General features: G+C 44.2%; 1 pseudogene; it reads right to left on the minus strand.

Annotated features, from left to right (window-relative positions):
- The window catches only part of LOC136169356 (small ribosomal subunit protein eS4, X isoform-like), an 86,402-nt pseudogene that overhangs the window by 8,496 nt on the left and 50,243 nt on the right, over positions 1–27,663 (minus strand).

Consider the following 27,663-nt stretch of genomic DNA (forward strand, 5'->3'; position numbering starts at 1 on the left):
AGCTACTTAGTGGGATAGAAATGTTTTATAGGTGGTTTTGGAACCTAGTCATCTTTTATAAGCAAATAATTCTATGGGGAAAATGACTTTTCAGCCTGCAAAAACTGAGTTAAACACAAATGGGGCACTATTCTTTTGTAGGTGGGGGTTGATTACCTGTCTGAGTATTGTTGGGGTGCTTTTCTAAGTCATTAGAGTGACTTGTGGCCAACAGCAATCTGTATCTGGCACCATCTGGTGTCTGGAGGTAAAGGAAGTGCTGCTCTCAACATTTATTCTAAGACTTGACCTTAGTATGACACCAAGAAAGCCCCAAGGCAGAAATGATACCCAAAGAGGTAGATACAGGTTTCTGAATGGGTCCTGTTATCTCCACCAACCACTGGCATTGAACTTTGGCTTTTAGCTTTCTGCCCATCCTCCTGTCACCTTTCCTGACTCCTGCCACTCTTCATCTGTCTGGGACACTTCACCACATCAGTGAGCCACTCTGTCAACGGAAGTCTAGTGGTGGTCTGGGAATGGATGTTGTTGTGGGGGAGATTGGGGTACAGGGCCACTGGCGGTCTTGGTTCTCCACTGACAACTGAGGGAAGATGCAAGTGAAATGACATAAGGGCTTTGTTGACTGTGGCCAGTGTGGTTATGATGGTAATGATTATACATGATGGAAAGCTTATGCAGGAGAAGGAGGGGAAGGAGGAGGTGAGTGCTCAAGTCTTCTATTCCTGGAAGTCATGAAAGGAGCAGCAACACTGCATACTTCAGAATAGACAGTCAGGGGAGTCTGTTTAGATAAAAGCTAGTCATGAAAAGTAGGCTGGGTCCACAAGGCCAGACTCGGACTTACACTGGGCAGAGGTCCAAAGAGAGGTGGGCCAATCAGATAGACTCTTCTCTTTTGCGTTTCCTTTCAGATTTGATTTTTTGTTTTTTAACATCAGTGATGGGACCAAGGCTCTGTGAAGGTATGAGGTACGAGTCACTAGAGAGAAGAAAATTAAGAACATGTATATTTCTCAGTGGAAAGGCCCTCAGGTGCACAAGGAAGATGACTAGGTAGTTACTTGTGTGTCTATCAGCAAATTCTGACATCCTGGCTTTTGAAAGCTACCTTTGTGGTTGATAAACCAGAGCACCCTAAATATTATCACTGGCATCTAGCACCCTTGTCTGAGCACTCATAAATGCTCAGAAGATGTATCATTAAGTCAGCAAATTACTTATTCAGCCAGTGTTCACTAAATGCTAGACTTCACTGGTGGTTTAGATGGTAAAGAATTCAACTGCAATGCTGGAAACCTAGGTTGAATCCCTGGGTCAGGAACATCCCCTGGAAAAGGGAATGGCTACCCACTCCATTATTCTTACCTGGAGAATTCCATGGAGAGAGGAGCCTGGCAGGCTATAGGCCATGGGGTCGCAAAGAGTCAAACAGGACTGAGAATGAAGCACACACACACTCATCTTACAGATGAGGAAACTGAGGCCCAGAGAGGCAGGAAGGCTGTCCCACAGGTCAGTGGGATGGCCAGGGCTCTGATCCCATCAGTGGTCCAGGATTCCTTCCACTAGCATTGCAGGGTTCTGTGCTCTCTGGAAAACTGCCATTCGGAAGATGAGATTCAACTCTGTTTGTTGTTGCCACCTCTTGGTCAACGAGACTCAGCCTGCACCCCTTCCCTGAGGCTCTGCCCCCGCCACAACCACTCTGCTTATCCTTCTGGAATTTGGATATCCTTGGAAGAAACGAACCCTCCTTTTGGCACTGAGAGCAGTGTCCAAGCAGTGGGTGTATCTGGAATAATTGGGGGCTTGAGAATATGGCTGAGGATTGATGTAGTATACAACTCAGACATCTGTTCTTTCATCAGATATTCATTGAGCACCAACTAGGTAATAAGCATCATGAAACAGGTTGAGATAACTGGCTAGTTTTTAGGCTAATGAGAAATAAGCAATTAGAATGCAGCCTAGGAAGTGCCAGGAGGTGAAAAACAGGAGCCATATAAGCACATGGAGAAGCCATCAAACCCAGTGTGGGCAGGGGATGAGCAGAGTCATGGGCGTTTAGGCCAAGATTTAATGGGGGCAAACTTTCCAGGCAGAAGAAAAGCCCCCAAATGGGTGGGGTTAGGAGGGAGATAGAGACAGAGGTGTGATCAGGCCAAGGTATATTCAGGGTCTGCCCAAGGCTCAGTGTCTGAAGCTCTGCCTGCTGGTGTGGGGCTGTGAGATGGGAAAGGTCAGTGGAGCAGATAGTGAAGACTCTGTGAGACATTTATGAAACTTGGGTTTTAAGTGATAGGTAGTGGGGAGCCATCCCTCTTATTTAATAAAAACTTACAGAAGACTTGGTGCCAGATGTTGTTCTAAGCTCAGTATTAACCTCAATCATTCTTTCAAACAGTTCTTTAAATTTTTTTTTATTCATCTATTTATTTATCTATTTTTGGCTGCACTGGGTCTTTGTTGCCATCCAAGGGTTTTCTCTAGTTGCTTTGAGTGGGGGCTACTCTACTTTGGTACATGGGCTTCTCATTACCATGGTTTCTCTTGTTGCAGAGCCCAGGTTCTAGGGCCCAGGGGCTTCAGTAGCTGTGGTGCATGGGCTTAGCTGCTCCATGGCATGTGGAATTATCCTGCACCAGGGATCAAACCAGTGTTTCCTGCATTGGTAGGTGGATTCTTTTTTTTTTTTTTTTCCAGTTGTTCAAGCTGATTTTATTAATTTATTTATTTTTTCATTTATTTTTATTAGTTGGAGGCTAATTACTTTACAGTATTGTAGTGGTTTTTTTGCCATACATTGACATGAATCAGCCATGGATTTACATGTGTTCCCCACCCTGATCCCCCCTCCCACCTTCCTCCCCATCCCATCCCTCTGGGTCTTCCCAGTGCACCAGCCCTGAGCACTTGTCTCATGCATCCAACCTGGGCTGGCGATCTGTTTCACACTTGATAATGTACATGTTTCAATGCTATTCTCTCAGATCATCCCACTCTCACCTTCTTCCACAGAGTCCAAAAGTCTGTTCTGTACATCTGTGTCTCTTTTTCTGTCCTGTATATAGGGTTATCGTTACCATCTTTTTAAATTCCATATATATGCGTTAGTATACCATATTGGTGTTTATCTTTCTGGCTTACTTCACTCTGTATAATGGGTTCCAGTTTCATCTATCTCATTAGAACTGATTCAAATGAATTCTTTTTAATGGCTGAGTAATATTCCATTGTGTATATGTACCATAGCTTTCTTATCCATTCGTCTGCTGATGGGCATCTAGGTTGCTTCCATGTTCTGGCTATTATAAACAGTGCTGCGATGAACATTGGGGTACACGTATCTCTTTCAGATCTGGTTTCCTTGGTGTGTATGCCCAGGAATGGGATTGCTGGGTCATATGGCAGTTCTATTTCCAGTTTCTAAAGGAAATCTCCACACTGTTCTCCATATTGGCTGTACTAGTTTGCATTCCAGTTTAAGAGGGTTCCCTTTTCTCCACACTCTCTCCAGCATTTATTGCTTGTAGATTTTTGAATAGCAGCCATTCTGACTGGCATGCAGTGGTACCTCTTCGTGGTTTTGATTTGCATTTCTCTCATAATGAGTGATGTTGAGCATCTTTTCTTGTGTTTGTTAGCCATCTGTATGTCTTCTTTGGAGAAATGTCTGTTTAGTTCTTTGGCCCATTTTTTGATTGGGTCATTTATTTTTCTGGAATTGAGCTGCAGGAGTTGCTTGCATATTTTTGAGGTTAATCCTTTGTCTGTTTCTTCATTTGCTATTATTTTCTCCCAATCTGAAGGCTGTTTTTTCACCTTGCTTATAGTTTCCTATGTTGTGCAAAAGCTATTAAGTTTCATTAGGCCCCATTTGTTTATTTTTGCTTTTATTTCCAATATTCTGAGAGGTGGGTCATAGAGGATCTTGCTGTGATTTATGTTGGAATGTGTTTTGCCTATGTTCTCCTCTAGGAGTTTTATAGTTTCTGGTCTTACATTTAGATCTTTAATCCATTTTGAGTTTATTTTTGTGTATGGTGTTAGAAAGTGTTCTAGTTTCATTCTTTTACAAGTGGTTGACCAGTTTTCCCAGCACCACTTGTTAAAGAGATTGTCTTTTTTCCATTGTATATTCTTGCCTCCTTTGTCAAAGATAAGTTGTCCATAGGTACGTGGATTTATCTCTGGGCTTTCTATTTTGTTCCATTGATCTATATTTCTATCTTTATGACAGTACCATACTGTCTTGATGACTGTGGCTTTGTAGTAGAGCCTGAAGTCAGGCAGGTTGATTCCTCCAGTTCCATTCTTCTTTCTCAAGATTGCTTTGGCTATTCAAGGATTTTTGTATTTCCATACAAATTGTGAAATTATTTGTTCTCGTTCTGTGAAAAATGCCGTTGGTAGCTTGATAGGGATTGCACTGAATCTATAGATTGCTTTGGGTATTATACTCATTTTCACAATATTGATTCTTCTAATCCATGAAGGCAGGTGGATTCTTAACCACGGAACCACCAGGAAAGTCCGCAAGCAATTCTTAATGAGACAGATACTACTACAAAACCCATTTTATAGATAAGGAAACCAAGGCCAAGAGAAGTGAAGCCACTTTCACAGGGTTCCCCTGGGTAGTAATGAGAGAGTCAGGATTTCAAACCAGTCAGTCCAGCTTCAGGGACCATGATCTTAGCTACTGTGCTCTGTGGCCTCATTTATGGGTTTTTAAGCAGAGAAATGTCATGACCAGACTGAATTTTGAGAAGGCCCATGTCTGCAGTGAGGGAAGACTGCCAGTCTTGGAAAGGGGCTTGAGGAGCTGCTTGGAGAAAGGTGGGTGTGTAAGAAGATGGTTGCTGTCTGCAACCACCCAGAAGTGCTGTCCCTCAACCCAGAGGTCATAGTTGCTCGCTCCACACTGTGGACATGGAGCATCTCTTGACAGTTTCCTGACTAGTACCATTTTAGGTAAGAAACAGACACATTTTTGGGGTGTTAAAAAGAGAGCAACAGACATGACTAAGGAAATAGAAGAGGGACAATGACAGAGTTAGATCACTGAGCTGACTGCCTCCTGAGGGCTTGGTGGAAAGTTTGGGGAGGGATCAGGTAGGCAAAAAGTAGGAGGGAGTGAAATAGAGAAGGGTAGGCTCTATCAGTAGTCCATGAACCCAGGAGGTGCAGAGGACTCCTCCAGGGAATCCCAGGGAGAGGGACTCAGAGCACAGTCTCAATATGGTCAGGACCCAGAAGGTCCCACAGCCACAGCTAGGGGAAGCATGGGAGGCCAGCCGTCATAGGTGAAGTCAGTCTCTCTGTCCACTGTGAGAGCTGGGCGGAAATTGGACCGCCTCTGTCCAGCTTAGCTGTGTACTCCGTCCACAAAGGGCTGTGTGATGCATCCTCATCTCTGCTCCTGGCCTGGCCCCTCACGGGCTGCTCATGGGTCAGAGCTTCTAGGGACAGTAACTCAAGCAGACAGTGAGCTGGGAGCAGGCAGGAGCTCCTCCAATCTCAGTTGACCTGCCAGTGTCCAGCTTTGTCTATTCACCTGGAAGGCATCCCTCTTTCCTGCTGTGTGAAGGGGAAGTGGAAGTGGAAGTTTTAATTGCCCAGTCATGTCTGACTTCTTTGCGACCCCGTGGACTGAAGCCAACCAGGCTCCTCTGTCCATGGAGTTTCCCAGACAAGATTACTGAAGTGGGCTGCCATTCCCTTCTCCAGGGAATCTTCTGGACCCAGGGATCGAACCCAGGTCTCCTGCATTGCAGGAATACTACTGTCTGAGCCATCAGAGAAGGGGCGATAGAGGAAAATGGCTGAATGGGCCTGACCCAAGAGGCTACCATTTGTCAACCTGCACAGCCCCAATTCCCTAACACCTGGCATGGCTTAGCATGACATCCTACTCAATAAGCATCAGTGAATGGATGGATGAATGCCTGCAGTGTGTATAAGTCTGACTCAGTCCAGTTTATAACTGGGGATATTGAAGACACCAGGGATAGACAAATATGAGGGGTCAAGGATGTATCTAGAGTTTTGCATTCAGAAACCCAGACTGTGGAGGACTTGAGTGGACATCATTCCTGCTAGGGGAAGGGTACAATTGCTTCTGAGGCAGGCCACTGTCCTCATCATTTGGAAACCTCTGAAATACTCTCCCTTTTGAAACAGAGAGAAGTGACCTGTTCAGTTCAGTTCAATTCAGTCACTCAGTCGTGTCCGACTCTTTGCGACCCTATGAATCACAGCACGCCAGGCCTCCCTGTTCATTACCAACTCCTGGAGTTTACTCAAACTCATGTCCGTCAAGTTGGTGATGCCATCCAGCCATCTCATCCTCTGTAGTCCCCTTTTCCTCCTGCCTCCAATCCCTGCTAGCATCAGCGTCTTTTCCAATGAATCAACTCTTCCCATGAGGTGGTCAAAGTATTGGAGTTTCAGCTTCAGCATCAGTCCTTCCAATGAACACCCAGGACTGATCTCCTTAGGATGGACTGGTTAGATCTCCTTGCAGTCCAAGGGACTTTCAAGAGTCTTCTCCAACACCAGGGTTAAACTCACTTTGAAGAAAACTCAGAAGAGTTGCTGAGTTATGGTGGGGAGGGTGGAGGCTGTCCTTCCCTCCCTCCCCGCTGCTGCAGGCTGACTCACTCTCCTCTGCGGCAGACAGATTGCGTCTTGCGTGGGGGCGGCTCTGCAGAGCTCAAAGCTGTTCCCTGAGAGTTATAGGGATTACAACGTGCTGCAGGGAACAATTGTTCTAAATGTGTTCTTTTAATGATACTTTATTTTTATGATCATTTCATTAATGGGTTCCTCAGAGGAAACAGCAGGTCCCACTGTCTTCGGAAAACCACTTGCTTTTCTCCTTGGGGGCACTTGGTCTATTGGCTCTGAATTTTAAACCCTGCAGTGTCAGGTCAGGCCTGACTTTAAGTGCCTCTGTGTCTGGCATGAGTCCCAGGCTAAAATCCCTTTGTAAGGCTGTTGCCTTAGGATCAGCATCTCTGGGCGTTCTTCCCCACGGCAGATGGTACCATCCTGGGGTCTGATGACTTAGCAAGGCCTCCAGAGAGGTATTACTGGCTCATTATCATCAGGGTCTGTCAGGACAGAGAGCTGACAGCCGTCGAGGCCTCCAGGGCAACGAGAAGGAGCAGGTATCATGGGCGTGATTTTTCCAGGTACCCAGGCTGAAAGAGCTCACCCAGACCTGGCTGGCAGGGGCTCTCACTGCTTGCGTGCTCACCCCTTAACCCTGGATAATTGCTTTTGGTTCCATTCTGTGGGAGATGTGGGCATAGTAAGCTTTCTAACCATCCCCAGCTTGCGAAGCCCTGGTAGTGTGCGGTGGCCACTGGTAAAGCAGGTGCCATTCATGTCAGTGTCTGTTGTGTGAATATGAATGGGAGAGGCTCTCAGAACAACAAGAGCTACAGTGAGTATTACTAGGAGGCAGGCTGCAAGGAATGCCCAACTGGCTTGTGGTTAATCCAGTGCAATTCAACAACTGTTTGCTGGCCGTCTGCTGAAGGCCTGGGGCAGAAAAGTGAAAGATAAATATAGCTTCTAGGAGCTCACAGACTAGCAACTGGTTCCCAAAGAATTTGATTAAAGTGCCAAGAGTTCAGTGTCCTAATACATGAAGTGGCAGTGCGTGCATGCATGTGTGCTCAGTCATTCGTCATGTCTGACTCTTGGCGACCCCATGAACTGTAGCCTGCCAGCCTCTTCTATCCATGGGATTTTCTAGGCAAGAATACTGGAGTGTATTGCCATTCCCTTCTAAAATGGAGATAATAAAAACTTAATGGTGGTCTTGGGAGGATTTAAAGGAATGATGCATATAAACTAAGCCACTTTGCATGTGGCCTGGCACATAGTCATGCACATTACTTGTTGAAGGAATCAACAAATAAAGATGAATCAAAGAGACAAAAGTGGATCAAGCATGCATATCCTGCAGATTGCTATGAAGTCTAAACTGGTGTCTTAACCCATTCCCAGATGGGGGGTAATAGAGGTTAGCTGGGGAAGGGGCTGACCTATTATCCAAATTAGGCAGTGTTGAAATCGTCACAAAGGGAGTGTTAGGTTGGGCTAGAGACACAAAGTCAAAGTGTCGTGAGACCAAGGAGGCCTTAGCTGACTCTTGGCATCCAGAGTGTAGTGTGGATGAGGGTCAGAGAGGAAGGGCAGGGTGAAGGGAGTGTGTAGAGAGAGGGTGACTGGACTTGGAGGCATGAGGCCCTACCTGCTGGGCCATCATCTCTGTTGGAGGTGTGTTTACATGAGCTGGCCTTGTCTTTCAAGGCAGGTAGAGGAAGGAAGCTCCCACCTGGAGGTGTTTACATTCATCTCTAACTCCTTATTCTGAGCACATAGTGGTGATTTAGTTGCTGAGTCATGTCCGACTCTCTTGCAACCCCATGGACTATAGCCCACCAGGCTATTCTGTGCATAGAATTTCCCAGGCAAAACTATTGGAGTGGGTTACCATTTCCTTCTCCAGGGGATCTTCTTGACTCAGAGACCAAACCCACATCTCCTGCATTGGCAGGCAGTCTCCTGCCAGTTGTCATGTATAGACCATAATGAAGGATCATAAAGAAGGCTAATTGCCAAAGAATTAATGCTTTCAAACTGTGGTGCTGGAGAAGACTCTTGAGAGTCCCTTGGAAAGCAAGGAGATCAAAGCATTCAATCCTAAAGGAAATTCACCCTGAATATTCATTGGAAGGACTGATGCTGAAGCTGAAGTTCCAATACTTTGGCCACCTGATGTGAAGAACTGACTCATTGGAAAAGACCCTGATGTTGGGAAAGATTGAGAGCAAGAGGAGAAGGGGGCGACAGAGGATGAGATGGTTGGATGGCATCACTGATTCAACAGACAAGAGTTTGAGCAAACTCAGAGAGATAGTGAAAGACAGGAAAGCCTGGTGTGCTGCAGTTCATGGGGTCACAAAAAATCAGACTTGACTTAGGGCTGAACAACAACAACTCCTGCATTTCAGGCAGATTCTTTACCAGCTGAGTCACCAGGGAAGCCACAGTGTTAAATTAATACCTACCTATTGAATAGAATCTTATTTCCCTTCTACTTCTTCTGCTGGTTCTTAGCATAGTGTAACAGTTCAGAGTGGGGACTACAGGGCCAAGCCACCTGTGTGTATCTGCTCGGCCACTTAATAGATGTGCAGCCTTGCTGGGCAATCTCTCTTGGACTCGGTTTTCTCATTTGTTAAATATGAAAAATACTTCATAGGGATATTATGAGAATTGGATGAGTTAGCATAAGTAAAATGCCTAGAATAGTACCTCACACATTCTCAATTCTCCATAACTTTTAGACATCACTATTACTGCTTTCACCATTGAAATAAAGATCTGTGGGATTCTGGTGGATAACCAAATATGGGAGTCCCGATTTGGAAGAAGGACCTTTGGATCTAATCCTGTATTGCTATATCCTAAGGCCCAGGGCCTAGCACATAGTAGGTGCTCATAGTAAATATTGTTATTTTCAATTGGGTAGAGTGGACTTGCTGGGGTAGAGAGGGGGAGGGTTAATTTTGAATTTATGCTGGATCTGCTTCTGTGACTTTAACTGTCATCTTGCCACTTTCGTAAGCATACTTAATGGCCTGCCTCAGGGAGATAACCTGAGCTGCTCACCTGTGAAGGAATGTAAAGACGTGACACTGACACATTTCCCTGCCCAAGGCTTGCCATTCTATGGCACATTTGCAAGGACTGACTAGTCTTTTTACTTTGTTTCCTCACCTCCCCCAACTTCTCTTCTGTAAAAGAACATGGCAACCAGCCCCTGACAAGATGGTTATTTTGAGGTGCTAGTTTGCCTTCTTCTTGGTCAACTGACTCCTGAATAAAGTTCCTTCCTTATCCCAACACCTCCTCTGGGATTCATTGGCTTACCTTGAGGCCAGCAGAGCATGCTCCTTCAGGAAGGTGAGGGTTTGGGACACAGGCATGGTTGGGATCCTTGAGCAAAAGATTTGGGGTCTGACCAGAAATGGGAAGTTTGAAGGCAAGGGAGAGGGACGAGTAAGAATGACTTTGACCGGAGCCAGCTCCATACTTGTGTGGCAGAAGTCTGAGTTTGGGTCTGTGTTCAGCTTTTTACTTTGAATAGGATGGGAATTGGGATGGGGATGAATATTTCTCATCATCTAGTATCTTATCTGTAAAGTGGATATGATAATACCAAAAATACTTCCTCCTTTTCTGGGTTATGTGTTTGTTAGTGAGCACCAAGTGAGACTGTATCTCTGAAGCTGCTTAATCAACTCAAATACCATGAAAATATTGTGGCTAGTATAATTTTCTATCTCATTGAGACTTTGATTCTCTAGCATGCCCTCAACTTTTCCTTATCAGGGATATTTTCATTTTCATAGATGGTCTAGAAAAAAAGTCAAAGGAATGAATGGTGAATGCTGAAATACCACTTTTATGCAAGAGAGACTTGTATTCTTTTTTTTAATTGAAGTATAGTTGATTTACTATATTGTGTTAGTTTCTGATTATAGCAAAGTGATTCAGTTTTATACTATATATATATATTTGTTTCACATTATTTTCCATTATGGCTTATTACAGGATATTGACTATAGTTGGCTGTGCTATACAGTAGAACCTTGTATATCTATTTTATATATAATAGTGTGTATCTGTTAATCCCAAACTTCTAATCTACCCCTCCCACCTTTCCCCTTTGGTAACCATAAATTGATCTTCTATGTCTGTGAGTCCATTTCTATTTCATAGATAAGGTCATTTTTATCATATTTTAGATTCCACATATACATGATATCATATATTTGTATTTTTCTGAGTAACTTACTTCACTCATATGATAATCTCTAGGTCCAGCCTTACTGCTGCAAATGGCATTATGTCTTTCTTTTTTAGGGCTGAGTAGTATTCCGTTGTACATATATATACGTGTGTGTGTGTGTGTGTGTGTGTGTGTGTGTACACCACACATCTTATCACATTAATCTGTTAATGGACATTTAGGTTGTTTCAATATCTTGGCTTCTATGAACAGTGGTGCTGCAAACATTGGGGTACATGTGTCTTTTTGAATTATAGTTTTCTCTAGACACATGCCCAGGAGTGGGACTGTTGTTTCCTACAGCAGCAGTATTTTTAGTTTTTTAAACAGAGTGCCTCTAAGATGCTTCTAAATTTCCGTCACTTCTTTGAACATGCACTGCTCCTTCCCTTTTTTTAGCCTCTTTAAGTTGTCAAGTGTCACAGGCAGTTGGAGTGAGAAATCTCTCTTGAGGCTAAGTAAAGGTGAGAGCAGGAGTCAGCCTAGAGGGGTGTGGAGCTCCATGGACCAAGTGAGGACTGTTCTGACCAGGACGGAGGCTGATGGTTGGGACAAGGAAGCGTGGGCTCTGTGGTTTCATTGGTTGTTGTGCCCTTTCTTTCCTTCATCAGCTGGAGAGATGCCAGGGAGATAATGGGCCCTGAAGAAATAGACTTTGATAGAAATGTCTCTGACATTTAGCCACACAGACTGTTGTCCAAACATCATGAACTACTCTTAGTGAAATATACCCTTTGGATATGCTTTTACTCACAAGAGGAAAATAGAACATTTTGGGAGGTGATTGACAGAGGCTTGCTTCATTTTTGAAAGTTTTTTTTTCTTTTTCTTTAACCAATGAGAGATAAACAGCATAAAGCAATTAGTCCTGAATATGAAACAATGATCCGTTCCCAGAAAGTAAAATTCCTCTTGCTTTCGTATAAATGCCATAAATAAATTGAAAGCTTTATAACATGGAAACATTGAATTTACTTGTACACATTAAAAAATCCCCACATTGGACCATATGGGAAATATTCTTCCATTTCTTTTCTAGTGCACATGAACATATTTTTTCTGGTGTTGGTCGATCCTATGTAGCAAATGCATGTATATAGAAGGAAATAACTCCCTTGTCTCTTGAAAGAGGGAGTGGCATCTTTGTTTTGCAAGATGGTTGTGATAGGTAAATCTGATTGTTACTTTTTACAAATTAGTGAGAAATAAGAGGAGTGAACTAAGGGCGGTTGTAATTAGAGAAGAAACATGGGTTTCTTGGGAAATCATTACCTAGTTGCATTTGCCAAGCTTTTGGGAAGAGAATGATTAAGAGAGTGAGTGAATTTCAAGTGCTTCCATGTAAGTGAAGTAACTTGAAATGCCACTGTTTTTTCTCACATAGAAATGTTTGTGACTGTCCTCCTCCTTTTTATCAATTATCAGCAATATTTGATGAGAAGAATCAGTTCAGTTCAGTTCAGTTCAGCCGCTCGGTCGTGTCCGACTCTTTGTGACCCCGTGGACTGCAGCACACCAGGCCTCCCTGTCCATCACCAACTTCTGGAGTTTACTCAAACTCGTGTCTATTGAGTCAGTGATGCCATCCAATCATCTCCCAGCTCATCCTCTGTCATCCCCTTCTCCTCCCACCAGAAGAATAGCACTTATACATACTTTCCCCCGCAGAGTCCCTTTCCATGGCTGCTGATAAATGTGCTCATTTGCCTAAAAATATTGAGAACATTTGAATTTACAGCATGATTTTTTAAAGGCAATTAATTTTTAAGTTTATTTTATTTATTTATGGCTGTGCCAGGTCTTCATTGCTGCATGTGGGCTTTCTCTAGCTGTGATGTGCAGACTTATTACTGCTGTGGCTTCTGCATGTGGAGCACAGGCTCTGGGGTGCATGGGTTTCAGTAGTTGCGGCTCCTGGACTCTAGAGCACAGGCTCAGTAGTTGTGGTGCATGGGCTGAGTTGCTCCAAAGGATGTGGGATCTTCCTGGATCAGGGATAGAAACTGTGTCTCCTGCATTGGCAGGCAGATTCTTTGCCACTAAAGAAGCCCTAAAGACAATTTTTAGAGCAGTTTCAGGCTTACAGCAAAATTAAGAGGAAGGCATGGATATTTCCCATATACCTTTCACGGATGCATAGTCTCCCTCATTATCAACATCCCCCATCAGGATGATATGTTTCTTATAAGTGATGAATTTATAATGACACACCATAATCACCCCAAGTCCATAGTTTTCATTGGGGTTCACTCTGAGTGGTTCTTCATTTTTTGCTAGATAGCAATAGTTATAATTATTCCAAGCAGAAACAATGCTAGTAATTGTAGGAGACACTGGGGTTAACCTTGGGGGTTGCTGATCATGTGAGGGGTCTGGTTCTGTGACTATTGCCTCCAATCCCAGCCCAGCAACCCTGGAGACTTGGAGCAAATGGTATCTCCTGGTACACCAGTGACCCATTTGCAGCATGCTGGTAGAAAACTCTGGCTTGAGGATCCATATGTCTTGCTCAGAGGAGAAAGAATCAAGGCTCACAAGCATCGCTGAAGACCAATGCTGTGGAGCCAAAGATCAGGGTCAACATTAAGAACAATATTCATTTTGCAGTACTCTCTCGAGCTCAAGCACCAGGAGTTAAATGATGCTTTTTGAGTGCCTGTTAAATGTCATGTTCTGTGCGGTGAGCAGAAGGCCCTGTGGAACATGTTTGCATTTTGAGAGGAGGAGGAAAGCTGTTTGTCTGAAGTCTCTGAGACACTCAGCCCAGAGCTGAGGTGGGGGTGGGGTGTGTGGAGGAGGGAGCATAATTTCTGCTGCTCAGGTCAGGGCCCTGAGGTCTCTGGCTGGCAGGTGGTGGCAGGCGTTGACAACATCTATGACTTAGCTACCCGGGACAGGAGGTGACAGCTTTGGCTGTAGCTGAAGGCCTTTTTATGGGGACTCTGGAAGCTTAATTACTTGGCAGAATTTTTGAGAGCTCCAGACATCTCAGCATCAGAGTAGGAGAAAAGAAAACTGGCTGATGCTAGTTTTGTGAGCACATGGAGACATTTCTTGGGCATTAAGCTAGGAAGTGAAAGAGCTGGTCTTTTATCCAATATCTGTCTAAATTCAGATTTCATACTCTTCACTCTATCACTCTGATTCTCTGCATTCTGGGAAGACAGTTTGTTTTTTGACTATTTTAAGCCTCTCTTTCATTCTCAAAAATATACACATATGCATATTACACCCTTAAAAATATGTAGATCAGTACTATTGGAAAGTAAGACCCACATTTTCTAAACAGGAGATGAAATGTCTTCCCTGCTTCTTTAATGAAACTTTAGATGATTTTCAAAAGAAATAAAAGTTCAGATGAGTATTATGGTAAGTGGACTGGACCCTTCAATACTTCTAGCAATTTGTCCTCGAAGATTCCATTCCTTAATGGGTAGAGAAGGAAAATTTGGGGAAGTTTAAGGGGAATTGCAAGACAGATGGCTAGATCAAGTACACTTATAGGATTTAACAGCTGAGTGAATTTTATTGGAAGTAAATATGAGAATAATCTCAAGCTGGGGTTGGGAATGAAGTAATTTGAGGGATGTTTTGGGGAGATCACCTTTATCAGCACCACTGGTACTTACTGAGAGGCAGTGTGGTAAGCACTTTATACATATATTACTTTACTTAATCATCCCCATAGCTCTATGAAGTAGATACTGTTAATATCCCCATTTAACAGATGATGAAACTGAGGCTTGGAGATATTGTTTTCTCTAAATGACTGGCTGAGGCGTCCCCAATTTGTTGTTTAGTAGTGAAATCATGTCTGACTCCTTTGCAGCCCCAAGTTCAACTCTTTTGTAGCCCGTCAGGCTCCTTTGTCCATGGGATTTCCCAGGCAAGAATACAGGAGCGGATTGGCGTTTCCTTTTCCAGGGGATCTTCCTGACCCAGGGGTCAAACCCTGGTCTCCTGCACTATAGGCAGATTCTTTACCATCTGAGCCACAAAGCATTAGGTACTTTATACATATTATTTTACTTAATCATCACAATAGCTCTATAAAGTAGATACTGTTAGTATCCCACTTAAAAAATGACAAAGCTGAGGCTTAGAAATACTGCTTTCCCCTAAATGACAGGCTGAGGCTTCCTTGATGGGCTAGTGGTAAAGAATCTGCCTGCAGTGCAGGAGACACAGGAGACGTGGGTTCAATCCTTGGGTCAGGAAAATCCCCTGGAGTAGGAAATAGCAACCCAAACCCACTCCAGTATTCTTGCCTGGATAGTCTCAGGGACAGTGGAGCCTGGTAGGCTACAGTCTATAGGGTTGCACAGAGTCAGACACAACAGAGCACACATGCAAATGACTGGCTAGTTGAGTGTGAACAGTAAGGATTTTGATAATAGTGAATGTTGCCTGCATGGAGGGATATTACACTGTTTGGGGACAGATATGGCTTGACTCAGTAAGCAGGATGATTTAGTGAAGGTTTGTGGATAAGAAGTGATGTGTTTAGAACAGTGTTTTAGCACAGTTTTCCAAGACTATATAGGGTATACTGAAGCAGAAAGACTGATGACCAGTTAGGAGGATGTTGTGTGGTTTGGGGGAGAGAAGATGAATATTTGAACTGGGTCATGGTAGGAGGTCTGGGAGCAAGGAAATTGATATCAAGTTAGAGGCCATGGTCCCTGAGTGAATAATGAAGGGAGGGAGGGGTGAAGGGCTCCAAAGTGATTTCAGGGTTTCAGATTCAGACATTGGGAGAATAATTCAACAGAAGAGGGAAGTGAGAAGGTAGACCTGTTTGGCTAGGCTTAAGGGTCCCAGAGAATTCTGGGTGAACTTATAAAGCAGGTGGCAGGAGGTCAGGTTTAAGGGTAGAGATTTGGGCATCAACTTTAAAGTGGTGGTGATAGTAACTTCACAAGTATATGCTCCCAGATTGGGCATCTAAAGCCATAGGGTCCATCCTTGACCCTGGCCTTTGGGAATTGGCTTGTTCACCTCACTCCTCCATCTCAGGCCTGCCAGCTAGTCCATGCTGAAATTTGGTGTGAATTAGAAAAAGCATACTTCCCCTAAACGTTTTTCTGATATCTACCAGAAAGTGTCAAAATACCTGTAGAAATCTACAATGATTATGAATGAATAGTGCCCCCTGAAGTTGGACAGCACATCCAATAAACATCAATCTAGTCACGCATGTCAAATCTCATGGTCCTGATACTTTGGCTTCGCAAGCACCCTCCTCCTTCTGAGCTTTCCCAGCTAGGTTTGGTGTCTGGCTCTGGACTGGGTGTTTCTCACTAGCACCGGGGACTCTGCGGTGAGATGTCCCAGGGATCCAGCTCTGCAGCTGTTGGGGCACCTATGGAGGCCCCTCAGATTCTCACTTTGCCCAAGGTCACTGAGGGAGGGAAGGCTGAACTAGTAGAAAGGCAACCAATATCAGGACTTTAGTGATCAGTACCTTTATAGGTGCAAGACGCAGGAGACAGGAACTCAGTATGTGAGTAACACAGAGACTCAATCTGTTGATGCACAGTTCATTGCTTGTGCTACTAATCTAGGCAACCTCCATTTAACAAGCCCTATGCAGGGGTTCTTGATCTTTAAAGCAGTCTTAATGTATTATGTAGTGCAAATGTCATATGTGTGTGCTTATGTATTCTTTAAGGACTCTTGTATCACTCACCCAACTAATGTAAAACTGAATTGCAATTTCTCAACCAAGTCTTCTGCCCCATCCACCACAGGGTTAGATATTTTCTGCTATACTGTATATTCTCACTTGCTCAGTCTTGTCCGACTCTTTGCAACCCCATGGACTGTAGCCCGCCAGGTTCCTCTGTCCATGGAGTTTTTCAGGCAAGAGATAACTGGGTTGCCACTGCCTCCTCCAGGGGATCTTCCCAATCCAGGGGTCCAACCCACATTCCTTACATCTCCTGCATTGACAGGGGTGTTCTTTACCATTGAGCCACCAGGGAAGTCTTTTTGCTCAGATGTTTTTTGTGTTAAGTACAGGTTTTTCTCTGCTTGATTGGTATGCATCTGGAGACCAAGTACTGCATCTTATTATTTGCTTAGTAGGCCGGTAAGTGCCAATAAGTGGTGTTGGTGAGCCCATCATCTCCCTATGCAGAGGGTTAAGTGGCCTCAAATACAGCTATTTGTTAACCTGTAGGTCAACAGTAGGAGCTAATTGGATGGTGGAAGGATAAGGAGTGGAGGGAGGTAGGGAGTTCTGCCTCAGGACAAGTCATATGACATCAAGGAGTAAAGAAGAAAATGATTGGGAGCACAGTGGTGAATTTCTTGCTGTACTCATATACACATTGTGGCAAATTTCTGAAAATTTCTTTCTGTCCAATCTATCTTTGGTGCATTACAAAATATCAGGAACACCCAAAGAGATCTTGAAAGGTAATCAGATTGGCAAGCAGCAGAGCTTTTTAAAAAGCAAATAACTAAAGGTTAAATTGATGGCTGTTTGGTTAAAAAAAAAAATGTTTGCGTAAGGATTAGGAAATGGATTAATGGTGTTGCTGAGGATTTAGGAAATGGATTAATGGTGCTGCTCGCTTGCTTCCAGAATGATGCTGAACCAAGCTGAATGAAATGCTGTCACACCAAGTTAACTGCTTTTGACTGCCCACCTGAAAGGGTTTGATTAATAGTTTTATGATAAGGTGAATGGTGTTGCGAAATATTCCATGTTATATTTTGTCTTATAGGTGATGTTTTAAATGTTCAGTTTGCTCCTTTCTGAGATTTTTTTCCATTTTAGTTTTTTAAAAGTCACAAGATGCCTTTTCACACTTAATTAATTGTAGGTCCTACTTAAGACATATAACATTAGGGTAAGCTTATGAGCTGGAAGGCTATCTATGGTAGTAATCACCCTTTGAAATTGCAATGCTTCAAAATATTGTATTAAGGCGCTGCAAAAGGAGAATTAACATCCAGGTGGCAGTTTATTTTTAAGCGTCATTTGTAGGCCTCTGTATGACATTGGCCTTCGTCTCCTGGTTTCTCAGTCACCTTTGGTATATTACTCTTTGGCACAGGTTGTCTGTACATAGTCTTCTATGAGTCAAAATACTTTGACTTGGTGAATTAAAAGCCTTTTTTAATAATTAGATTTTAGAATATTTATTTATTTATCTTCACCGGGTCTTAGTTGTAGCATACAGGATCTTTGATCTTTGTTGCAGCATACAAGATGCTTAGTTCCAGTGTGCAGGCTGTAGTTCCCTGACCAGGGGTAGAACTTGGGCCCTCTGCATTGGGATATTGGCTGTGCTGGGTCTTCGTTGCTGCATGAATTTTCCCCTAGTTGTGGTGAGTGGGGCTACTCCTTGCTGCAGTGTGTGGGCTTCCCATTGAGGTGGCTTCTCTTGTTGTGAAGCACAGGCTTTAAGTACAGGGGCTTCAGCAGCTGCAGCACATGGGATCAGTAGCTGCAACTCCTGGACTCCAGAGTGCTAGTTTAGTAGTTGTGGCACATGGGCATGTGGGATCTTCCTGCACCAGGGATCGAACCCATGCCTCCTGCATTGGCAGGCAGATTCTTTACCCTTGAGTCACCTGGGAAAACTTCAGTCAATATTAGTCTTTTAGAGTGTCCTGAACCTAAATTCTTCAACAAGCTCATGAAAGCCATACACTTTCCCCAGAAAAGGGCTGCAGGTAATTTAAGGAGATTCAGGGTATGGACAACAACTAAAAACCCTGATTTATTTCATCTTAAGAACTGCAATTGCCAGTCTTACTATCCTTCTTCCTTCTCCAGAAACCCTTCATTTCCCACCTAAACCAGGAACTGCACGGAGTGTCCCATGGAGTGGGACATAGCTGATAGGAGCAGTTCATTTCAGAATGAGGCTGGTCTCCATTGACTCTGCTCCTAGAGCACCATGCTAGAGCCTAAATTTGACTCAGGCCCAGTTACATCATGAATTCATTTAACAAATAGCACTTAAGTATACCACTCTACACTGGACTTTGTGACAGGTCTGAAAGTGGCCATGGTCTCTGGCCTCAAGGGACTTATATCTAGTGGTGGAGACTGGCTTAGAAACAAACGATAAAAGACCAGGTCTTGGTTCCTTTACAAGGTCAGATGGCATCTTAAAGCCTAACCAGCCACCTCACAGGCACATAATGTTTCTCATTAGGATATGAGTGACAAATTTCCACAGGAAAAGCAGTTAAAAATGCATGTCTTGTCAACAATGAATATCTTTGTACACATTTCTTGATAAGTTTCTGAGTGGGAGTATTTCTATTGAGTAAGTTTCCACAAGTGGACTTGCAAGATCAAAGGGTTTAATATCTAAATATTAAATAAACAGACCCAATTCCGTCTAGAAAAGTTTGTGTTATTTCCTACATCAGGAAAATTCATGTCATTGATGAATGAGGATACCTGTTCAGTGATGAAGTTTGCCAGAAATACTGATATTCTCTTACACAGTTGTTCCCTGACTCATTTGAAAAGACCCTGATGCTGGGAAAGATTGAAGGTGGGAGGAGAAGGGGACAACAGAGGATGAGATGGCTAGATGGCATCACCGACTCAATGGACATGAGTTTGAGTAAACTCTGGGAGTTGATGATGGACAGGGAGGCCTGATGTGCTGCAGTCCATGGGATCACAAAGAGTCGGACATGACTGAGCAACTAACTGAACTGAACGACACAGTTGTTGTTGTTTAGTTGCTAAGTTATAGTCCGACTTTGCCACCCCATGGATGGCCGCATGCCAAGCTTCCCTGTCCTTCATCATCTCTGGATAAAAGTTCTTTTTTCCTTCTGTTGGAGCTTTACTTGTCTTCCCTGGGAGAATGCCATTGTAAAAATGACTGTACCCACTGTTGCATCTCCAAAGCATTGTTTTTGGAATTTCACTTATCCTTGTCATCCCAGTGGCCAGTTCACAAAGCCTCTTTCTCTTTGGCTGCTCTGGGCCTAGGTCTCCTCTTCTGCCATCTACCTTGCCTTCATTCCATTTTTTCAGCATCACATCAGGGCCTCTGGGGGTGAAATCTAACATGGCTTGCTTCAACCCCCTGCAACAAAGAGCATTTGTGTCTTTTCCCTTGCAGGCAGCGGGCAGCGGGGGGGGGGGGGGGGGGGGGGTGGATCTGGCTAAGCACACATCAGATTCTGAGTTGGGGAGGATAAGATGGCTAGAAAGGGAATAGGGATACAGCAAATTTTTTCCTTAGTGATGGGAGCAAGCTTTCAAGTTTTAGTTTGGTATCATATTTCTTTGAATATGACTTCCTATTGAGAATGGTTAGACGGTAAAAACATTGCAGCTTGGTGTTATGAAGATCTCAGGGGTCAGGGCCACCACTAGCCCACTGCCTTTTTGCTAGATGTTTATGGCTACCACCGATGTGAGAATTAGTCTTGGATGGCAGCTTTGCACATATTTGAAAAGGCACTAAGCGCTTTTCCTCCAGGTGACCTGGGCTCTGAGCCTCAATGCTTGGTGTTGTCAGAAAAGGGCCAGTTGCACTTCCCTGGTGATCCAGTGACTGAGAGTCCACGCTCCCAATGCAGGGGGCCCAGGTTCTGTTCCACATGCCACAACAAAAACCGGGCACAGCCAGATAAATAAATACATAAATACATATTTTTTTTAAAAGGAAAGGGCCTGTTACACTTCAGCCCCCACTCATACTCTTGGCCGTGGGCCTTGGTGTATCGCCTGCCCACAGCAGTCCTGATAGTGGATTTTACACCTACTGAGGCTCCTCTAGGGCATCTGTACAGTGGCCTGTGGTATGCTCAAGGAGACACAAGGCCTTGGCCCCCACAAACTCATCTTCCTTCCAGCTTTCCAGTCTATGCCTTCTCCCAACGCTTGCTTCATGCCCCGTAATCTCTGCTGTGTCTGGACAAAAACAATGCTGCTGAGGGATTTTGCTATAGTGTGTTTTGCTTCAGTTAGGGAAGATTGTATGTTTAGCTCTGGTAGGTGGCTTTGCATTCTGGACACAGCTGTGCTGTGACCTCAGAACCAAGAGTCCTGGCCTGAAGGACTCATTGGATCATCTCATTAGCTTAACCTTGTTGGTGATAAGGCTGCTGTGTCAAGGTGTTAATTCAAGCTGCTCTAACAGAGAGACTCAGAGAGCCCAGCCGTCTAACCCAAGAGATTTTTTATTTCTGACTTACAAAACAGCTCAGTGATGTGTTCATTGTGTGAATTAGAGAGCCAGACTCCTTCTACTCCTTGCTCCCTGTCATCTTAACCTCAAGGCAGGAAAAGGGGTCAGAGAAGGTGGAGATGGCCTCATTTGATCAGTGAAAGACCTGCATCACTCCCATCCCCCATTTGTTGGTAGGAACTGGTCACGTGCAGCCTAGATGCATGATTCCTTGGGAAACAGACCCTTGACTGGGTAGCCACTTCTCCCCACAGAAGAGGGGCAGTGAACTTGAGTGGGCAGTAAGCCATGCATGCCCAGGGACCGAGTTCGGAGTGGTCTCCTCTCCGCTGTGCAGTTGTTATCCTTTTACTCTGTAGGGAGAAGTCCTTATATTTTATTGAGCAATGGGTTCTGCTCAAAGGTGATTTTATTATTAATTGAGGTTCCAGGTGAGGACAGGTTGGGAGAAGAGAGCTTTAACCTTTCTTTTGATTTGGTTTACCGCGTCCCTCTTCTGCCTGCTAAGCGCATAAACTCCGTAGCCTCTTTCTCCTATGCATTTTCTCTTTCCCCAATTTCAAAGCAAAGTCACAGATAAATTTGCCAGGGAACTATTCACGAGTGCCCTCTGTGATTCCTGCTCCTGTTTTTATTTATTTTTTAGTATGCTTTTGACCAGAGGGTGACTAGGGAAAGAAAGAACTTTAATAAAAAGAACTTCTCTTCTTGTATTTGCCAACGTGGGGAGCAGTGGGAGGACAGTTCTGAGAGTCCTGGAGACACTGAGGGAATTAATAATATCTGACAAAGGCCAGCGAAGTGCTGATCCAGAAGGCGAGAGCCCACTTTCCTGCGGAGGTGTCCTCCCTCGGTGACGTCAGAAGCGACTGCCGTTGCCTTGGCAACTTCACCGCTCCTGAAGCTTTGAGCACACATGCTGATTTCAGAGCTCTGTTCTTGATGACGAGGAGCTAAAAATGAATCTCACTATTCTTCCAAATGCAACTTAATCATTGGGAGATGCAAGCCAGTGCTCATGCAAATTGTGGGTAAAAACAGCTCAAAGGAGGGGATGATGTTGGAATAATAGGAGGGATATGTGGGGGACCACGAATTCTTTCTTTTCACATCAAACCTTTATGTTCCAGAGAAAAGAAACTGCTGATCCGCCCTCTAAAAATGCTCTTCACTTCCACCTGCTTCACATAAAAAGTCTTTTGAATCATGTGTCCATTACCCATGAGTTCTACCTAGGATTGGAAGGTTCAGGAAATATTGCAGAGGTGGGCAACCTCACGTGCCAGTGTGGTAGAGAAGGGGCAAAGGGCACACTCAAAGCCAAAAAAATTCTCAGCTCCCCACTGACAACAAATATATTCTTTTTCTTCCCGTTTTCTGAGGGGCTGAAAAGTTTAAATGTGCCAGTCACAAGAACTAATACATGAAGATGAGACAGAATTTCCTGGTGGCTAAACAGGGGCATTTGCCTCATATTGACCCAGTGACTCTGGAGAAGGACATGGTAACCCATTCCAGTATTCTTGCCTGTGAAATCCCATGGACAGAAGGGTCTGGTGGGCTACAGTTCAAGGGGTCACAAAGAGTCTGACACCACTGAGCATGACCCAGTGCCTCTGCCACTTCCTCGCTGTGTGATACGGGCCCAGTTAGTTGGCGCCAGTGAGCTTCAGTATCTGTCTGCACAATGATAGCAATGCCTACCCTCTGGCACTTTAAGAGATAAAGAACATAGTACACGTAAGGTGCCTACCACAGTCTCTGACACATGATCTTAATAACTAACTACTCACATAAATCATATTAATATATTTCTCCTATTTAGAATACTTCTTAAATGTTCCTAGTCCAGAGCTGACAATAGTGCATATTAAATCTTTATACAGTTTTATTTTTAATGTACCTCTGCTGGCCGAAAGAGTGAAACCAGGGGCTTCCTCCTCCAGCCTGTAGCAGCGCTGTGCAGGCTCAGAGGTGGATGGCCTGGCCCAGAAGTGTAACCTTCATATAGTCATTCAGTAGCCCTGGCTCCCACCTCTTCCTTCTACCCTGTCTTAGCAAGTTTCCTGGAAGGGATTTTGAAAGGGTTAAATCTCATAGAAACATTAAGAAATTCCAAATAAATAAGTGCTAGAAGGAACAAGTTGTCAGTAGCTTAACCGCAGGAAATCAGGGGTGAGGTCACTGAGGATGGTCGGATCTATGCTCTTGCCAGCAGTGAGCTCTCTGCCCACTCACAGTGACCTTCCTGTCTGTTTTGAGTTGCTTGGGTTTCTCTTTTTCCTCCTTGTTATTATTTGTTGTTGTTTAGTTGCTAAGTTGTGTCTGGCTCTTGCAACCTCATGGACTGTAGCCCTCCAGGCTCCTCTGTCCATGGGATTTCCCAGGCAAGAATACTGGAGTGGATTGCCATTTCCTTCTCCAGGGGACCTTCCCAGCCCAAGGATCAAACACACATCTCCTGCTTGGACAGGTGGATTCTTTACCACTGTGCCACCTGGGAAGTCCCTCCATAGCACTGTGAGACTGATTAAATCTTTGCCTTGTGTATCAACCTCTGGCACAATAGTTTCTGCAAACTGCTTACAAACCAGCAGGTGCCTGGAAAGCAAGAAATGCCCAGAATTCAGAATCACTTCTCTGCACTTCATTTCTCTGCACCTCATCTTCTCCCCCAGACTTGGGCTGCTTAGGTAGCACTTGAATTTATGTCTCTTTAGCCACAAAATACTGGTCAGCTTCTCAGCATTTGGCTGTATGCTGCTTACAGACCCATGTGTGTGTGTGTGTGTGTGTGTGTGTATGTGTGTGTACATATATCAATAAGCAAATGGTAGCTATTGTGTTGCTATTATCATGAGCTGAGTTTAGTAAACCTGGGTGCCAGTCTCTGCTCAGCCTCATGGCCTTGGGCACATCTTTGCCCTTCTCTGGGTTTCTTTTTCTTCTTCTGTATAGTAAGAATTTCAGATAAGATGATCTCTAGGTTCTTTTTCACCTCTTGGTGTCTCTAATTCTCGTGTCACCTCTGGGTACAGGAGAAGCACTGTGCTAGTTGGTTTTGTAGGGGTCAAAGAGGTGGAATCTTTGCCTAGAAGATGCTTCCAGTGTCATCATCATGTTGATGAAGTAAGATCTTTTTATATAGAAGAGAATTAGAGAACTGAGTATTATTATCAAATGACAAGACAACTCAGAGAGCAAAGATTTCAGTTCGGGTCTAATGAAATGATACAGCCCAATGTTATGAGTTCTTGTCTCTAGAAAAATAACCACCTAAAGCCTCAATACTTTCTTGTCAGCACAGCTTGGTTAATTAATCCATGATTGATCAGAAAGGTTAATTGAATTCATAGAACTTAACTAACATCATAATGGATTTAGGATCCCAGTGGAGTTGCAAGTCATCTAAATTTGGTTATTTGCACAAGCTATAATTTAGACCTGACAATTGAGTTTTTTGTAAGCAGTGTGGCAGTTAAATGGATGGCAGTTGTGTCCAGATTAAATAGGATGGAATTAGGTGGTATTCTGCAGGCTCTGCAATTTAATTTGTTTACTGGGAAGGGAGTCAAGAAAAAAGTAATAAAAGCCCTTGGTTATGTAAGCATTGGACCAAAGCTGGGACTCCACTGGGAGTTCTTTTATTCATCTTTGCCTCCTTAGCCCCCTAAAATAGTGACCAGTGACTTATCAATGATTAATTAACTACCTCTGTTGTTGTTGTTGTTTAGTCGCTAAGTCATGTCCAACTCTTTGTGAACCCATGGAAGCCTGCCAGGCTTCTCTGTCCAGAAGAAATATCCCAAGGCAAGAATATTGTAGTGGGTTTTCCTTCTCCAGGGAATCTTCCCTTCTCAGGAATTGAACCTGTGTCTCCTGTGTCTACTGGCTTGGGAGATAGATTCTTTACCACTGAGCCAACTGGGAAGTCAACTACTACAGTAACTCTTAATAAATGAATAAATAAATGATTCCTCCATCCACCTGTGCAATAAATGTTAAACAACAACAACAACAACAACTAAGCTACACTAGCCCTGTGGAAGGCACTGGGAAACAAGTCCCAGCTGCTACCCTGGGAAGGCACCCAACTTACTCAGAGTAACTTTCCCCCGACAAACAATAACACAATTTGATGTAGTAACCGACTAGGGAAAAGACTGGGACAGGCTGGGAAACTATTCAGGGACAGAGTAAAGGATCTGAGCAAGTGTGGGAGGATGTCACAGGAGAAATGACATTTGAACTGGGTCTTCAGATAGGAGTTTTCCAGGCAGAAGAGGGGGGAAACCACGTTGCACTGAGAAGGAGAGTTTGTGTGTGGAGGATGGAGGGGTGAAAGCAGAGAGCCCTTGATGAATGGCCTGTGACTTCAGGTATGTGGAAGGGAGCAGTCAGGTTGGGAAGAGCCTAGAATGCCTGTTTAGGGGGTCTTGACTTTATCTGGAGCTAGTGGGGAGTCTTTAAAGGATTTTCAGTATGTGAGTGACATGATCATATTTATGATTTGGAAAGAAATTCATAGAAGTGGGTGGCAGATGGGCTGGAGGAGAGTGGGACTCATGGCAGAGACAATGGTGAGCAGTAGGTGGCGATTGGCATGGGGAGAGGGCAGCAGGGAGGCCACAGTCTGGGCATAGGTGGGCCAAAGTGTTGGCCTGGCCATAATTTCTCTGAGAATCTTCAATTTCTCTTACTTATAAAATGGGAACCAAACTTTCTATCTGTCCAGGGTTATTTTGATGTTTTGATGAGAAATTGCATGCAAACACTGAAGTATATATATTACCTGGCACATAATAAAAATATTCCCTGGTGGCTCAGACTGTAAAGAATCTGCCTGCAATGCGGGAGACCTGGGTTTGATCCCTGGGTGGGGAAGATACCCTGGAGAAGGTAATGGCCACCTATACCAGTATTCTTGCCTGGAGAAGTCCTCGGACAGAGCTGGTGGACTACAATCCATGGGGTCACAAAGAGTTGGATACAACTGAGTGACTAACACTTTCACTTTTTTTCACTTTATTTATTATTTACCTGGGAAGAGATGACAAACGTCCTGGCTAAGACAGCAGTAAAAGGGACAGAGAGGAGGAGGGTGAAAATGAGACATATTTAGGAGGTAGGCTGGAATTCTGAGTGCTGTTGGCTTGTCCTAGAGCAGACAATCTGTGCTGATTCTTGCCGCAGCAGAGCTTGCTTTGCTGGTCTCATTATAAAACCACAGATGAGGCCCTGGGGCATTTGACCTTGGGCTAGCCTGGACTCAGGGGCAACTGGCAAAACTAGGAGTTAGTTGCCAGCAAGAGAGTTCCCCTTCTGTTTGAAGGGAGATGCAACTTGATTATCTGCCTTCTTGCTCTGATCCCTTTAGGAGCCCAGGCACGTCTTGCCTCTTCTCCATGGTGCATGATGCTTAGCTTCGTGATTCTGAGCAGTGGAGTCTGGGGCCCCTCTGCATAGAGCCGCAGACTAAGTCAGAGGAGGACCAGACGTGAAGAGCAGCTTCAGGGAGTCTGAGAGGGTGCTACTTACAGGGAGAGACTGAGGGTACGGTGAAGGCCCCCTACCTACTATTCTTCTCTTGGTCTGCAGTCCCACCATTAGGAACTGAATTGCTTGGTTTTAAAGGCTCTTTGTCTCTGACTGAACACAAATAATCCAGGGAAAAGTACTGTCATTAAGGGAAAGGATAATAGTCATAACAGAAAATAACAATAATAATGGTAACAACTGATATTTGTGGAGAACTGCTTAGGGCCAGGTACCGTGAGAGGTACTTTTACTCGTAGCCTCATGAAATTTTTCTGATAGTCCTATTAAGTGAAAGTGAAAATAAAAGAGTCATTCAGTCGTGTCCAACTCTGTGATTACCCATGGAGTGTAAACTCCCAGGCTCCTCTGTCCATGGGATTCTCCAGGCAAGAATACTGGAGGGGGTTGTCATGACCTTCTCCAGGGGATCTTCCCAACCCACGGATCAAACCCAGGTCTCCTGCATTGCAGGCAGATTCTTTACCATCTGAGCCACCTCGCAGTGAACATTATTACATATGAGTACATGGAAGCTCAGAGAAGTTAAGAAACTTGATTAAAACACACAGCATGCATTTTTGAGGGCACTATGACAGAGTAAAGTAGAACCAGGGTAAGAGGAAGTGGAGGTGGATGTTGGGTATGGGATTTGGTAGGAAGGGAGAGTAAAAGAGAAATGAAATGGTAGAGAAGAAGCTAACTTTTGGCCAGGATGGGCACTGTGTACCTCACAGTCATTGAATTCATGCATTTGCCCTTCGTCCCTAGTTCTCTCAGCCGTTATATACATTTGGAAGCTTAAGGATGATCATGGGACTCCTGAAATGGGTTGGGTTGGAATAAATGACTCCACACAGGACTGCCTAAGAGATTCAGCTTTATCTAAGTTTATCCAGCCATGGTCAGAGTGGGCAAAACAGACCCCTCACAATCAAGACTGGGGACTAACAGTCCTTGCATTCTCCATGCAAGGCCCAGAGTATGGTACACAGTAGGCATCCAGTAGATGCTCACTGGATTGGGAAGATCCCCTGGAGGAGGGCATGACAACCCACTTCAGTATTCTTG

This window comes from Muntiacus reevesi, chromosome 5, assembly GCF_963930625.1.
Source record: "Muntiacus reevesi chromosome 5, mMunRee1.1, whole genome shotgun sequence".
Taxonomy (NCBI): domain Eukaryota; kingdom Metazoa; phylum Chordata; class Mammalia; order Artiodactyla; family Cervidae; genus Muntiacus; species Muntiacus reevesi.